We start from the raw sequence: 16,238 nt of genomic DNA, 5'->3' as shown, positions 1-16,238 counted from the left end.
CTTATAGAATCGTGAGACGTGTTGGTAAGGTTGCATATGAGTTGGAATTACCATTGGAAATGGCCACGGTTCATCCGGTGTTTCACGTGTCTATGTTGAAAAAACATGTGGGTGATCCTAGTTCCATTGTACCTATGGGAGTAGTGAATATTGAAGAAAACTTGACCTATGAAGAAGTTCCTGTGGAAATTTTGGACCGGCAAGTTAAGAGATTGAGGAACAAAGAAATTGCATCTGTTAAAGTCCTTTGGAGGAATCAACAAATAGAAAGTGCAACATGGGAAGCGGAAGCGGATATGATTAAGAGATACCCTCATCTTTTCCCCTCTACCCAAACCTAAGGTATTAATTTGTCCTTGCTCAATTACTTGAAATCCTTACATCTCAACTTTTCTTGTCATATGGTTGCAAAATTATGAAATATATTTTAAACAATATTTTAAATTACACTGTTGCATTAATGATAGGTTGTTTGTTAAAACTCTACTCTACTCAAGCTAAGTCTTTTCTCATTCGAGGACGAATGTTCCCAAGGGGGAGATAATGTAACATCCCCAAAAAACGTTGTATACGATGTTTCAATTTTTGCCTAAACATGATACAGCCTCTGTAATTTGGTCATAACTTTTCATAGGAATATCCAAATGGAGTGATTCAAATTTCTGAGTAACCACAAGATCATTACCTACAACTTTTATGAAGGCCATATTTTATGATTCGGAGGTTAAGTAGGTCAAATAAATTAATCTTTGTAAGGTAGGATGCTGTGATGGAAATGAGTGTTTATAGAAGAAAAATCATATCTCACTATAGGTTTATCCAAATTGGTTGATTCTTGAACGATATGAAACTAGACTTCCATATCTACAATTCTTATGAAGACACCAAATCCTAATAAGGAATTTATCTTATTCAAACGTAGCTCCCAAAAAGAGTATTCTGTCAAAGATAACTCATTTCACCTACCATAGAAAGATTTAGATACATTAGACATCACACATGACATAAATTGTCCTCCATTTAACATCATCCATGACATCAATATATTCCACTAAATTTTCAGATTTTTATTTATAATTATTTTATTTATTGTTAGGTCCTCTTTCCCACCTATAAATACCCACCTTATTTCCTCATTTTATTCATCAAGCTTTCTCAAGCAAATCTTCTCTCTATACACTTCTTTACACATTCTCAAATATAGTTTTAGTTCTTAGTAGTGAAGAAATACTATTCCGGTAATTCATATATTCCGGGTAGTACACAAAACGTTCCGGCAAGGAGAGAAGCTAGGACTCAAGAGTGGTCATTAAGTCTTCCGGTACCAACTAAAGCTTCAGTTTCCAGGTATGTAAGGTTTCAATGAGAGTATTCCTTCCACTCTCATGTCTAAATTATTTTGATTATATGATAAATTATGTTTATTTTCTTTAAGCTTTACTCTAAGTTATATGGGTGTTTATCCATGGGTTCTTTCACCCATGTAGTCCAAAAACTCTTTCAATTAAATCTTTTGATTTCAAGTAATATTTTCTTATGGTAATTCTTATTTTTACTTAATAGTATGAATCATGGTTAAACTAATGATTATTTGTCTATTTTGATGCAACATAATTTTATATATATGAATTGATGGTTTACAAGTAATTCCTCTATTTATCTATTTAAAGGCTCTTGAAATTCATGGTGGGTTGTTTAAAGCATGATTTTTAATTAATGGATTTCAAAGTATTTATGAATATTTATTTACATACATATTTGCAAGTTGAAGTGATTTGAACCCACCTAGTTTTACTATGTTTTTAATAAAGTTTAACTTGAAAGTTTTGACTCCAAATAAATGTTTATGAAAGCAATATCTATGATAAAAAAGGGAGTCTTATGAAATGAAAAAATAATGAAATGATATGAATGATGGATTCTTTATGCAATAAGGACAATTCTTGCATATTTGAATTATCAAATGTTTTAATGAGCTATTCTACCGAATATGATGTTTGAATTCTTAAGTTATATGCTATGAATATTTTGAAGTATTAAACTATTTCGTGGGATTGACTTAGCACCGAATGAGGCATTGAGGTGAGATTCGGTAAGAGAATCCTAGTAGCAACCCCTTGTCTCATTAACTATGTGCCAACATAGGAGCCCTTGTAGGCTTAGGCTAATGGATCCATAAATAGCCCTTAAAGTTAAAGTTAAAGAAATGAATGAAGTTGACGGAGTTCTACCTGGCAAGTAGTCTCCCCGGCCAACGTAGGGGGTTATGTTGGATTCCATGTAATAGCTCGCATGGTCTTAAATGTCGGTTATGGTTAATTTCCCATAAAATGAATGTTTTAAAGGATATATATATGATTTATTATGCATACATTAAATTATGTTTCATATTAAATAAATGTTTTAATGTTTTGTCAATGTTCATGCATCCTTACATACTTATACATTCAAAGTACTAACGCATACTCTTTTGCCTACATGATATCACCATGTAGGGATCAGTGCTCCTCCTCATTCTCCTCCACGTGGCTAGTTGATATTCCATTGAAGACTACTTTTGGTGAGTTCCCATGTTCCGGGAACAATACTCCTTTATCTTTCTAGTTTATGATATGTTAAAATATTTTACTATGGAATTTCTTCTATTATGATTGAGGGTGAGCTAGGGACTTGTCTTAGCCCCGTTAAATCTAATAGTTAGAGGTATTGTTGGACATATATAAGTTGAAGATTTATTATGATTTCCGCTTGTTTATTTATCATCATTACCTATGAAAGGCTAAAAGAATGTTAAGAGGCTTGTTTGAGGTACTTTCGGGTTCCTCATTCGCCATGTCACGTCTAGGCCCTAGGCTTGGGTCGTGACACTATGTCTTTATATAGATAGGTAAAAGTTAATCTCAATCAACAAAGACAACTTGTCAAGTCTCTTTAATTCAATTTTTTTTTTTAAAAAAGGTAAAAAAAACAAACAACTTTTCAAGATTTGCTCCTAAAAATACTCAAAAGATGTTTTACTTTAATGTAGTGGAATAATAATTTTATTTAAAGTAGTGGGGTAATAACTTTATTTAAAGTAGTAGGGTAATAACTTTATTTAAAGTATTGGGGTAATAACTTTATTTAAAGTAGTGGGGTAATAACTTTATTTCAAATTTAATAAAGGGGGGTAAGATTAATTGTGATAAATGTCAAAATACTTACTACATGCTAGCAAATTTTACAAAAAACTTACTATAATTATTTCCTAACAGTCAAATATTTCAATCAACAAATTATGCCTGATTAGTAAAATATTAAACATTTTCCAAACCTAAATCAAGAAAATAAAAATATTGGTTATCAATTAGCTAATCAAATACATACCTAAATTAAAAGATATGCATTGAGACAATGACAAATAATAATAATCTACCGTAAAAACCTTAATTAAATACAAGAAATATAAACATGAACATAATTATAATGTAAGAACATGAACATGAATATGAACATAAAAATGAACATGAATATGAACATGAATATGAACATGAACATGGACATGAACATGAACATGAACGTGGACATGAACATGAACATGAACATGAACATGAACATGAACATGAACATGAACATGAACATGAACATGAACATGAACATGAACATGAACATGAACATGAACATAAACATAAACATAAACAAAAAAAATATAAATATGTTTTGCAATCTTAATCAATTATGAATGAACAAAAATCTTTGAATCTTGAGTTTATCAAATCATTTGGAGCAAAACTAAGAACTAAAGTGATGTAGTAACATGTGAACAATGTGGATCTTATAAGCAAGAAAATAATAATAATGGTTAGAGTAATCAATCAGCCAACATTTGTTATGAAAACAAAATCAATAAACGGAGTCTAACATGAGAAAGATATAAATATTCCAAGTAAGAAAACTTATCAAGAACACCAAACATAAGATGTAATCAACCCAACATATACACAATAATCATAAAAAAAAAGTATGAACTTTTAGATCTAAAAGAACACAACATATATAGTAAAATAAGAGTTAAAGGAAACCATACCAAGACGGATATGTAAAGATCCGTCTTCGACCTCTCGTCTTGTTAGTCTAACGGCAGCTTGGAGGCTTTCTTCGGCGTGTTTCGTCGGAGCTCTCGCCGGAGACGAATGGAAGAGAGGTATTCGGTGGTGCGTGAGAGGAGAGAGATTGAGAGATGAGGGAAGAGAATGGTGAGGATGACAACTTGTCTTGTCTTCTCTTTGGAGAAGATGAAGAGAGTGTAGAGAGAGAGATAGGGTGAGAGAGTTAGAGAGAGAGTGAGGTCTTTTGATGATGGAAAACGAAAAATGAAATTAGTTTTAGGGTTTTGGGTATTTTTGGGATTAAAATAGGAAATAAATGGCCTTTTGATCGGGTCCGTTGATCGATTTTGATGAGTGGTTGAGATTGGATCTTGCTATTTGATGGAGATGAAATGGGTGGATGTGATTAAATCTTTTGAAATATGTAATGACCCTCAAGGTCATTTTTGGAATTTTTGTAAAATGACCATTTTACCCCTCCCTTTAGATGCCCCGAGTCATTTCTAATTGTTACCAGGTGTTGATTTTTAGAAAATCCTATGAAAAGTTAAGTGTTTGGAAATTATGAGTTTCATAAGCTTTAAATGTTAAAAAAGTGGTATTTGGGGTCAATTGAAGCTACGAGTCTCAGAATGAAATTCTGTCGATTCCAGCAGCTCCAAAATGTTGAAATAGGCTTAGGAGACTTTACGGAATCAGTTTTGGAGCTGTAACGAAGATTTGAGGCCTTGAGTTGAGAATTTGAGGAACTTTAAGCCAAGGTTTGACTTTGGTCAACTTTTGGAGTTCCGATGCTCGGAATAGAATTCCGACAACTCCGTTGGATTCAAGAGATGGTTTTTGGTCTAGAAGAAGTATTGGTTGAATTTTTAGAGGTCCCGAGTCCATTTTGGTATTTTAAAGGCCTAAGTTAGTTTAGTTGCGACTTTTTGAGTTTTGGGCCAACGAAATCTCGAATTCAAATTTTGATGGTTCCATCAGCTCCGGAATGACCAAATTAGGCTAGTAGCACTGTTGGAATGACTATCGAGTCAATCGATACGAATTTGGGGCTATTTGGTGCTTTTGACTTTGAAACTTAGCCTATAGTTGACTTTGGTCAACATTTTTGGAAAATGCGCTCGAATAAAAATTCTGACAGCGCGGTTAGTTCTGAAATGTTGATTTTGGTCTAGAACGACCCTTCGTTCGCTTTTTGAGGCTTCCGAACTAATATCGAGGCCCGTTGTGAAATATGACTTAAAATGACTCTTGGATGTGGGGCCCACTTTTTATTATAATAACCTCGTATGAGAATTCTGAATGCGCCATTGAGTCCGAAATATCGAATTTAGTAGGGTAGCATATCTGGTTTATTTTTATCGGATTCCGAACGAATTCCGAGGGTCCATTCGGAGACTTTAAATAATGAAAAACCAGAAAAATCTGGTGCAATAGTGCAGATTTTGCACCAGATTTTCAGATTTTTCTCCTCAACTTTGAACCCTCATTTCTTGAGTTCTAGAGCTCCAAATTGGGTGATTCAAAAGGCAAAATTGTGAGGTTTTTCGTGGAGAACGCATTGGAGAGATTGAAAACTGATTTGGAGCATTCGATTCAGGTAAAAATCGTGATTTTATTTGCAGCAGTATCCATTTTCGGAATGGATTTTTGAAGAACTTTGACAAGTTATTTCTTGACCAATATAAATCCGATTTGGGTGATTCCAGAGGCTATCTTGCGTGGAAATTTAAGGAGAACATCTTGGAAGTTTCAGAATCTGTTTTTGGCATGTCGTTCGAGGTAATAAATTGATTTTTAGCTGCAGATTTAGTGATTTTCGGAATGAAATTTTATTGAATTTTGAAAGAGTGTATCTTGGTCAATATAACTCCGTTTTGAGTGATTCTTGAGGCTAGATTGTGGGGTTTTTCGCAAGGAACGTCATGGTATAATTTGTTTTGATTGAAAAATTTTCGTTTTGGATAAATCGACGTGTAAAGAGGCTGCCTTATATCGTTTTCTTAGTTTAAAAATGGGGAAATTGATTTTTGATCATCTTACGTAATTTACCACCCCGAATTACGTTATAAATCTGATTTTTGAGCTTGGGGTGACGTTTAGAACCTGTTTTGGGGGTCAAATCCGGAATTTCGTATGTGGGTCCCACAATTCCCGTTTTCGACCCAAAAATTGGTCCATTTCCAAAAATTATGAAATTAGTGTCTAAACGACCGTATCGACGTTGTGGTTCTATTTTTGACAGTTTGGAAGCGTTCCGAGGTCGTTCGAAAGGGAAAAGCTCCAGCACAGTGATTTGAAGCTCGCGTGTTTAGCCTACAGGTAGGCTACGGTTTACCTTTCTTTAGATTGAGTTGGAATGTGTGAAAGCACGTTGAAATAGTTGGGATTTTGGTTGGGTAGTTTAATTGTATATCTCAGGTGTTAGAAATCATGTTTTAGGCTTGTTATCGGGTTTTTCGGGTATTTAGAAGTAGATGTATCTTGTCGTTATTTGTTAGTATTATAAGGAGAGTTGAATGAGCATGTTGTTGATACTGTGGAGTATGTTGGCCTTAGTATAGGTGTTAGAAATTATGCTTTAGGCTTGTTATCAGGTTTTTCACGTATTTAGAAGCATGTGTATCTTATCGTTATTTGTTAGTATTATAAGGAGAGTTGAATGAGCATGTTGTTGATACTGTGGAGTATGTTGGCCTTAGTATAGGTGTTAGAAATCATGCTTTAGGCTTGTTATTAGGTTTTTCAGGTATTTAGAAGCATGTGTATCTTATCGTTATTTGTTAGTATTATAAGGAGAGTTGAATGAGCATGTTGTTGATACTGTGGAGTATGTTGGCCTTAGTATAGGATGTAAACTTTCTTTATATGCCCGACATCGCTCCGGTGGACTTAGATCCCTGTAGAATGGTGTAGCGGGCTAGTGCCTAGTAGTTGGCCTTAGCTAGGCGATACCCTTGCTCTTAATAACACTCCCACCCATAACTCGGTATAGTCATAACTTTTGAGATGCGTTGGCAATACTAGAATTTATGATCGTTTGGCTTCGGCTCTGGTTCAAGTTTTGGCGGCATACCAGTTGACACATTGTGGAGGAAATTATCGGTACTGTTGTTGATTAGTTGGAAAGGATATATTCGAAACCATGGGATAAATTATCGGGGAGCATCCGGGTACTCAGTCCCGGCCTCCGCCGACTTGCTAGTATGACGAGCATCCGGGTATCCAGTCCTGGCCTCGATCATATCGATGTATTACAGCGAGCATCCTGGTACCAGTCCAGGCCTCGACTGCACCGATGTATTACGGCGAGCATCCGGGTACCCAGTCCCGGCCTCGACCGTACTGATGTATTATGGCAAGCATCCGGGTACCCAGTCCCAGCCTTGGCCACTTTGAACATTCGGGTGAGCATCTGGGTCCCAGTCCCGGCCTCGACCCCTAAGTCACCCCTAGATCGATTGACTCTTGGAGATTCTGGGTTTTGGAAATGATACAGTACTTCGGTTCCTGACATCGCAGATTCTTGGTTCCTAGCCTTGGTAGTTGTAGCTATTCTGTGTACTCGGCGAACTTATGGGGGTTCATCCGGGTTTTTATTTAACTTGCGTACGAGTGTCCTGGCTGGGCTTATGGGGGCCCAGTTGGGTATAGTTAGCTGTAGCTCTCATAGATAGTACTCTTTTCACTTTAGATGCTTATGTTGATTCCTATTTAGGCTTATTCCTCTTTTTCATATTGTTTTCACCTTTTCTGCTAAGTCGGCCTATGATGCCTACTGGGTACCTGTTGTTTTGGTACTCATACTACACTCTGCATCTACTTTCGTGATGCAGGACCGAGTACCATCTACTGTCACGAATAGATCGAGCTTGTTGCAGTCAGATTCGGAGACTAGGGTGATAACTTGGCATTTTTGGATCACTTCTGTCTCCTTCAGAATGGATGGCCCGTCTTTTGCCTTTTGAGACTAGCCAGTTGTTGTATATATATGTCTGGTCCACTTTCAGGAGTTGTACTCATCTTTTATTTTATAGCAGCTCTGTACTTGTGACTTCCAGGTTCTGGAAAGGATCTTTAGTTATTTAAAACATGTTTTGGTTTACTTCCGCTTATTCATTCTGTTTACTTTTATAATTCAATGCTCTTATATAGTTTTAGCCTTCAAACACATTACTTGAAGTTCTGGGTTGACGGGTTGGCTTACCTACTAGAGGGTTATAGTAGGTGTCATCATAACTTACAAAATTGGGTCGTGACAAGTTGGTATCAGAGCCCCAGGTTCGTTGGTCTCACTTGTACAGAGCTAACGTCTAGTAGAGTCTCGCGGATGGATGCGGAGACGTCCGTAACTTATCTTCGAGAGGCTACAGGATGTCATTAGGAACGATCTCTATGTTGCTTCATTTCGTGCATTCTTGTGTCTTATTGGTTTCCTGAAATCTCATTTGTTTCGCTCTTTCATCGGAATGATTCGTACGCGCGGTACTATTGGAGATGATGACCCACCAGTTCTGGGTAGGCCTTGAGGCCAGCCCCATAGAGTAGGTAGGGGAGCAGCACTAGCTTCCGACCCGAAGATAGAGCCGAAGCTAGTAGAGGAGCATCAGGACGCTCCTATTCCTACTCAGCCAGAGGGACCACCACCACCAGCTCAGCCCCCAGCTGCACCAGTTATGACCCCAGCACTGTAGGCAGCGATTGTGCAGCTCCTCACAGCTATAGGGGTTGTACCACAGGCCCCGACCCCAGTAACATGCATACCAGCACTGCGGGATCCGTCCATCTAGCCAACACCTGAGGTTCAGCCGCCTCCACCAGTTGTTGCACCCCCGCCAACAGTTTTGGAGGGTGTGATGTCATTACAGGATCAGAAGATGTTAGGGGTATTTAGAAGACTGTCACCCCCGACATTTTCTGGAGCGTTCTTGACTACCTGTCAGGAGCAACTCTATTCCTTAGGTCTTGTGGAGTCCAGAGGCGCCGACTTCACTGCTCACCAGTTCAGAAGGGAAGCTAGACAGTGGTGGCGCTCTTATTTGCAGTCCAGGCTAGCTGGGTCACCACTATTGACATGGGCCCAGTTCTCAGAGGCTTTCCTGGCTCTATACATCCCTAGGAGTGTTAGAGACCGACTCCCGAATCAGTTTAATCGGTTGGAGAAGGGTCACATGATAATTACGGAGTACGAGGCCAAATTTCATCAGCTTTCCCAACATGCCACTATGATTCTACCCGCTGAGGAGGAGCGGGTATAATGTTTTTCTGCTCGGATTGAGACCTTACCTGAGTGTGGGGACTGAGCACTTGGTTTCTGTGGGCTGCTCTTTTCTGGATGTGGTGGATCATGCCCGCAAGATTGATATTATTCATCGTCAGGCCCAAGGGGAAAGCGATAAGAGACCCAGGCATCATGATAGCTACAATGGGTCCCAATATAAGGGCCATAATAGTTATGACAGGCCCCGCTAGAGATTCCAGCAGGATAGGTACCAGCAGGATCAGTCCAGCCGGCCGATTCAGGCTGCCCTGCCAGCAGTTGAGGGTAGTCAACTCCGTTCGGGGGGTTCCATCGCAGGGCAAAGCTCGAGGGGATCAGGTCCGCTTTCTTCCTACCGTGAACGAGTTATCACGAGTCCCTCAGCTTCAGGATGTTTCGATTGTGGCTCACTGGAGCACTGGGATAGGGAGTGTCCCGGTTGGGCTAGACCGTTGGTAGTAGCACTACCTCCACCAGGAGGTATAGATCGGGGTCACGGCCGTGGCGATGGTCAGCAGGGTATTCAGGGAGGTTCCCAGGGAGGTGGTCAGGTGGTAGGGCGAATGTTCGTGGGGGAGGCCGACAGGGCCACTTCTATGCTGCTCAGGCGAGGGCAGAGGCTGAGGCATCAGATGATGTTATCATAGGTACTATCCTTATTTGTCAGCAGACTGCTTCAGTTTTATTTGATCCAGGTTCCACGTATTCCTATGTGTCTATATATTTTGCTCCACGTTTGGGTATTTCTTATGAGTCACTTGAGGTCCCGTTACATGTTTTGACCCTGGTAGGGGATTCTTTAGTAGTGGATCAAGTTTGTAGATCCTGTGTGGTGACTATTAAGGGGCATGAGACTCGGGCATATCTTATTTTACTTGATATGCTGGACTTCGATGTTATTCTGGGCATGGATTGGCTATCCCCTCATCATGCGGTTTTGGACTGTTATGCCAAGACCGTTACATTATCCATGCCTGGTATTCCCCCGGTCTTGTGGTAGGGTGTTTATAGTCGCTCACCAACTGGGATCATATCCTTTATGCGGGCCCAATGGCTAGTTGCATTCGGGTGCTTAGCGTACTTAGCTTATGTCCGTGATGTGTCTAGTGAGGCCCTTACTATTGATTTAGTTCCTGTGGTTAGGGAGTATACTGATGTCTTCCCTACTGACCTACCTGGTCTACCCCCAGATAGAGATATTGACTTTGCCATAGATTTGGAGTCGGGAACGAAGCCTATTTCTATACCACCTTACCGTATAGCTCCCACAGAGCTGAAGGAGCTCAGTGTACAGCTTGAGGATCTTCTAGGTAAAGGCTTTATTTGCCCGAGTGTGTCGCCGTGGGTGCACCCATCTTGTTTGTTAAGAAGAAAGATGGGATTATGCGGGTGTGTGTTGATTACAAGCAGCTGAACAAGGTGACAAAAAAATTCATTACCCCATGCCTCGTATCAATAATCTGTTCGACCAGCTTCAGGTTGTGATTGTATTTTTTTAAGATTGACTTTAGGTTCGGCTATCACTAGTTGTAGATTAGAGCAACCGACATTCCTAATACTGCGTTTTGGACTCGCTATGGCCACTACGATTTCCTTGTGATGTCTTTTGGACTTACTAATGCCCTAACAACTTTTATGGACCTTATGACTCGAGTATTCAGTCCTTATATTGACTCTTTTATGATTGTACTCATCGATGATATACTAGTATACTCACGGAGTAGAGAGGAGCACGTGCAACATTTGAGGGTTGTGCTCCAGACCTTGAGAGACCAGCAACTTTATGCTAAATTCTCAAAGTGCGAGTTTTGGTTGGAGTCTGTGGCATTTGCTAGGACACGTGGTGTCCAGAGAGGGTATCAGGGTGGATCCGACGAGGATTAAGGTTATTCGTGGTTGGGCTAGGCCCACATCTGTTACAGAGATTCAGAGCTTTGTTGGATTGGCTGGGTATTATCGATGATTCATCGAGGGTTTCTCCACCATTGCAACATCATTGATCCATTTGACTCACTAGGATGTTCCCTTTGTTTGGTCCAAGGAGTGTGAGTCAAGTTTTCAGAAGCTTAAGGAGTGTTCAGTTCCAAAACATCAGTTTCATTTTGAGTTCTGGTTTTTCAAGTTGAGGTTGGGATTTGGGGCTTTGCGCGGGGTGTCCTTGTTTTGATTGTTTTCATCCTCATATGTTCAGGTAGCGTATGTAACTCCTTAGAGGTAGGTATTGTATGGTTCGATAGGCAATTTTCGAATTGCGTTGAAGGTTTTCGAGATAGGTAAGGATTGGTAGAACGCCCTTAGTGGCTTGGAGAAAAGGATTTGAAAACAAAAGACAAATACTTGAAATTTTGAGTGAGTTGTATCTGCCATGGTCGTGTATTACTCAATTCGGTGGTTTTGGTTTATTTTGGTTGTCCTCAATTGAAATCCAGTGTTTTGAGTCAAGTTCGGGCTAAACGAGTGAGAGTGGGAGCCCAAGAAAGGACTGAAGGAGTTTTTGGAGTTGGAAGTGAAATTGAGGATTTTCTTCTCAGCCTAAGTTCTGTGATGGCGTTGTTCAACTCGAGAGGGTGTCTAAAATTTAGGCAAAGCATGCAGGTCCAAAACCCTCGTCCTTTCGTGCCTCTAGAGAGGGATTGTACTTTTACTTTCGCGGACGAAAGTTCTTTTAGTAGTGGATATTGTAATGACCCTCAAGGTCATTTTTGGAATTTTTGTAAAATGACCATTTTACCCCTCCCTTTAGATGCCCCGAGTCATTTCTAATTGTTACCAGGTGTTGATTTTTAGAAAATCCTATGAAAAGTTAAGTGTTTGGAAATTATGAGTTTCATAAGCTTTAAATGTTAAAAAAGTGGTATTTGGGGTCAATTGAAGCTACGAGTCTCAGAATGAAATTCTGTCGATTCCAGCAGCTCCGAAATGTTGAAATAGGCTTAGGAGACTTTACGGAATCAGTTTTGGAGCTGTAACGAAGATTTGAGGCCTTGAGTTGAGAATTTGAGGAACTTTAAGCCAAGGTTTGACTTTGGTCAACTTTTGGAGTTCCGATGCTCGGAATAGAATTCCGACAACTCCGTTGGATTCAAGAGATGGTTTTTGGTCTAGAAGAAGTATTGGTTGAATTTTTAGAGGTCCCGAGTCCATTTTGGTATTTTAAAGGCCTAAGTTAGTTTAGTTGCGACTTTTTGAGTTTTGGGCCAACGAAATCTCGAATTCAAATTTTGATGGTTCCATCAGCTCCGGAATGACCAAATTAGGCTAGTAGCACTGTTGGAATGACTATCGAGTCAATCGATACGAATTTGGGGCTATTTGGTGCTTTTGACTTTGAAACTTAGCCTATAGTTGACTTTGGTCAACATTTTTGGAAAATGCGCTCGAATAAAAATTCTGACAGCGCGGTTAGTTCTGAAATGTTGATTTTGGTCTAGAATGACCCTTCGTTCGCTTTTTGAGGCTTCCGAACTAATATCGAGGCCCGTTGTGAAATATGACTTAAAATGACTCTTGGATGTGGGGCCCACTTTTTATTATAATAACCTCGTATGAGAATTCTGAATGCGCCATTGAGTCCGAAATATCGAATTTAGTAGGGTAGCATATCTAGTTTATTTTTATCGGATTCCGAACGAATTCCGAGGGTCCATTCGGAGACTTTAAATAATGAAAAACCAGAAAAATCTGGTGCAATAGTGCAGATTTTGCACCAGATTTTCAGATTTTTCTCCTCAACTTTGAACCCTCATTTCTTGAGTTCTAGAGCTCCAAATTGGGTGATTCAAAAGGCAAAATTGTGAGGTTTTTCGTGGAGAACGCATTGGAGAGATTGAAAACTGATTTGGAGCATTCGATTCAGGTAAAAATCGTGATTTTATTTGCAGCAGTATCCATTTTCGGAATGGATTTTTGAAGAACTTTGACAAGTTATTTCTTGACCAATATAAATCCGATTTGGGTGATTCCAGAGGCTATCTTGCGTGGAAATTTAAGGAGAACATCTTGGAAGTTTCAGAATCTGTTTTTGGCATGTCGTTCGAGGTAATAAATTGATTTTTAGCTGCAGATTTAGTGATTTTCGGAATGAAATTTTATTGAATTTTGAAAGAGTGTATCTTGGTCAATATAACTCCGTTTTGAGTGATTCTTGAGGCTAGATTGTGGGGTTTTTCGCAAGGAACGTCATGGTATAATTTGTTTTGATTGACAAATTTTCGTTTTTGATAAATCGACGTGTAAAGAGGCTGCCTTATATCGTTTTCTTAGTTTAAAAATGGGGAAATTGATTTTTGATCATCTTACGTAATTTACCACCCCGAATTACGTTATAAATCTGATTTTTGAGCTTGGGGTGACGTTTAGAACCTGTTTTGGGGGTCAAATCCGGAATTTCGTATGTGGGTCCCACAATTCCCGTTTTCGACCCAAAAATTGGTCCATTTCCAAAAATTATGAAATTAGTGTCTAAACGACCGTATCGACGTTGTGGTTCTATTTTTGACAGTTTGGAAGCGTTCCGAGGTCGTTCGAAAGGGAAAAGCTCCAGCACAGTGATTTGAAGCTCGCGTGTTTAGCCTACAGGTAGGCTACGGTTTACCTTTATTTAGATTGAGTTGGAATGTGTGAAAGCACGTTGAAATAGTTGGGATTTTGGTTGGGTAGTTTAATTATATATCTCAGGTGTTAGAAATCATGTTTTAGGCTTGTTATCGGGTTTTTCGGGTATTTAGAAGTAGATGTATCTTGTCGTTATTTGTTAGTATTATAAGGAGAGTTGAATGAGCATGTTGTTGATACTGTGGAGTATGTTGGCCTTAGTATAGGTGTTAGAAATTATGCTTTAGGCTTGTTATCAGGTTTTTCACGTATTTAGAAGCATGTGTATCTTATCGTTATTTGTTAGTATTATAAGGAGAGTTGAATGAGCATGTTGTTGATACTGTGGAGTATGTTGGCCTTAGTATAGGTGTTAGAAATCATGCTTTAGGCTTGTTATTAGGTTTTTCAGGTATTTAGAAGCATGTGTATCTTATCGTTATTTGTTAGTATTATAAGGAGAGTTGAATGAGCATGTTGTTGATACTGTGGAGTATGTTGGCCTTAGTATAGGATGTAAACTTTCTTTATATGCCCGACATCGCTCCGGTGGACTTAGATCCCTGTAGAATGGTTTAGCGGGCTAGTGCCTAGTAGTTGGCCTTAGCTAGGCGATACCCTTGCTCTTAATAACACTCCCACCCATAACTCGGTATAGTCATAACTTTTGAGATGCGTTGGCAATACTAGAATTTATGATCGTTTGGCTTCGGCTCTGGTTCAAGTTTTGGCGGCATACCAGTTGACACATTGTGGAGGAAATTATCGGTACTGTTGTTGATTAGTTGGAAAGGATATATTCGAAACCATGGGATAAATTATCGGGGAGCATCCGGGTACTCAGTCCCGGCCTCCGCCGACTTGCTAGTATGACGAGCATTCGGGTATCCAGTCCTGGCCTCGATCATATCGATGTATTACAGCGAGCATCCTGGTACCAGTCCAGGCCTCGACTGCACCGATGTATTACGGCGAGCATCCGGGTACCCAGTCCCGGCCTCGACCGTACTGATGTATTATGGCAAGCATCCGGGTACCCAGTCCCGGCCTTGGCCACTTTGAACATTCGGGTGAGCATCTGGGTCCCAGTCCCGGCCTCGACCCCTAAGTCACCCCTAGATCGATTGACTCTTGGAGATTCTGGGTTTTGGAAATGATACAGTACTTCGGTTCCTGACATCGCAGATTCTTGGTTCCTAGCCTTGGTAGTTGTAGCTATTCTGTGTACTCGGCGAACTTATGGGGGTTCATCCGGGTTTTTATTTAACTTGCGTACGAGTGTCCTGGCTGGGCTTATGGGGGCCCAGTTGGGTATAGTTAGCTGTAGCTCTCATAGATAGTACTCTTTTCACTTTATATGCTTATGTTGATTCCTATTTAGGCTTATTCCTCTTTTTCATATTGTTTTCACATTTTCTGCTCAGTCGGCCTATGATGCCTACTGGGTACCTGTTGTTTTGGTACTCATACTACACTCTGCATCTACTTTCGTGATGCAGGACCGAGTACCATCTACTGTCACGAATAGATCGAGCTTGTTGCAGTCAGATTCGGAGACTAGGGTGATAACTTGGCATTTTTGGATCACTTCTGTCTCCTTCAGAATGGATGGCCCGTCTTTTGCCTTTTGAGACTAGCCAGTTGTTGTATATATATGTCTGGTCCACTTTCAGGAGTTGTACTCATCTTTTATTTTATAGCAGCTCTGTACTTGTGACTTCCAGGTTCTGGGAAGGATCTTTAGTTATTTAAAACATGTTTTGGTTTACTTCCGCTTATTCATTCTGTTTACTTTTATAATTCAATGCTCTTATATAGTTTTAGCCTTCAAACACATTACTTGAAGTTCTGGGTTGACGGGTTGGCTTACCTACTAGAGGGTTATAGTAGGTGTCATCATAACTTACAAAATTGGGTCGTGACAAAATAAGATTTTAAAATAACCACATTTGGTTCATAATAGGCTATAATTGAGATGAATTTGAATCTTATTTGGCTAGAATTTTGACAAATTGGGTAAAGAAGACTACACTTAAAATAAAATGGAGAAAATTAAATAGATTACTTATGTAAATAATAACTATAATATATATATGTTGAATAAGTAAAATCCTAAATTTTATCAAGTAGTAATATTTTGTACATAAAATGACAACTTATATATATACTATGTAAATATATGTGTATATATATAATGTATGTATGTGTAGAGTATGCACTAAAATGGATCTATAATTAATATAGTTAACTAAAATATATAATGAACTTAATTAAGCAATAACTTTATATGCACATGT

General features: G+C 39.2%; 2 long non-coding RNA genes across 2 annotated transcripts; both read left to right on the top strand.

Annotated features, from left to right (window-relative positions):
- The first annotated feature begins 5,237 nt into the window (after window positions 1-5,237).
- Window positions 5,238-8,127, top strand: LOC129900866 (uncharacterized). Its single transcript, XR_008769713.1, has 4 exons — window positions 5,238-5,688; window positions 5,798-5,870; window positions 6,334-6,410; window positions 7,925-8,127. It is a non-coding gene; the product is annotated as an uncharacterized LOC129900866 (long non-coding RNA).
- Window positions 8,128-13,000: 4,873 nt separating this feature from the next.
- On the top strand, window positions 13,001-15,709 carry LOC129901007 (uncharacterized). Its single transcript, XR_008769738.1, has 4 exons — window positions 13,001-13,204; window positions 13,314-13,386; window positions 13,850-13,926; window positions 15,441-15,709. It is a non-coding gene; the product is annotated as an uncharacterized LOC129901007 (long non-coding RNA).
- Window positions 15,710-16,238: the final 529 nt, after the last annotated feature.

The sequence above is a fragment of the Solanum dulcamara genome, chromosome 8 (genome assembly GCF_947179165.1).
Source record: "Solanum dulcamara chromosome 8, daSolDulc1.2, whole genome shotgun sequence".
NCBI classification, from domain to species: domain Eukaryota; kingdom Viridiplantae; phylum Streptophyta; class Magnoliopsida; order Solanales; family Solanaceae; genus Solanum; species Solanum dulcamara.
Note: the sequence above shows the minus strand (reverse complement) of the source record. Positions and strands in the feature narration are given on the sequence as shown.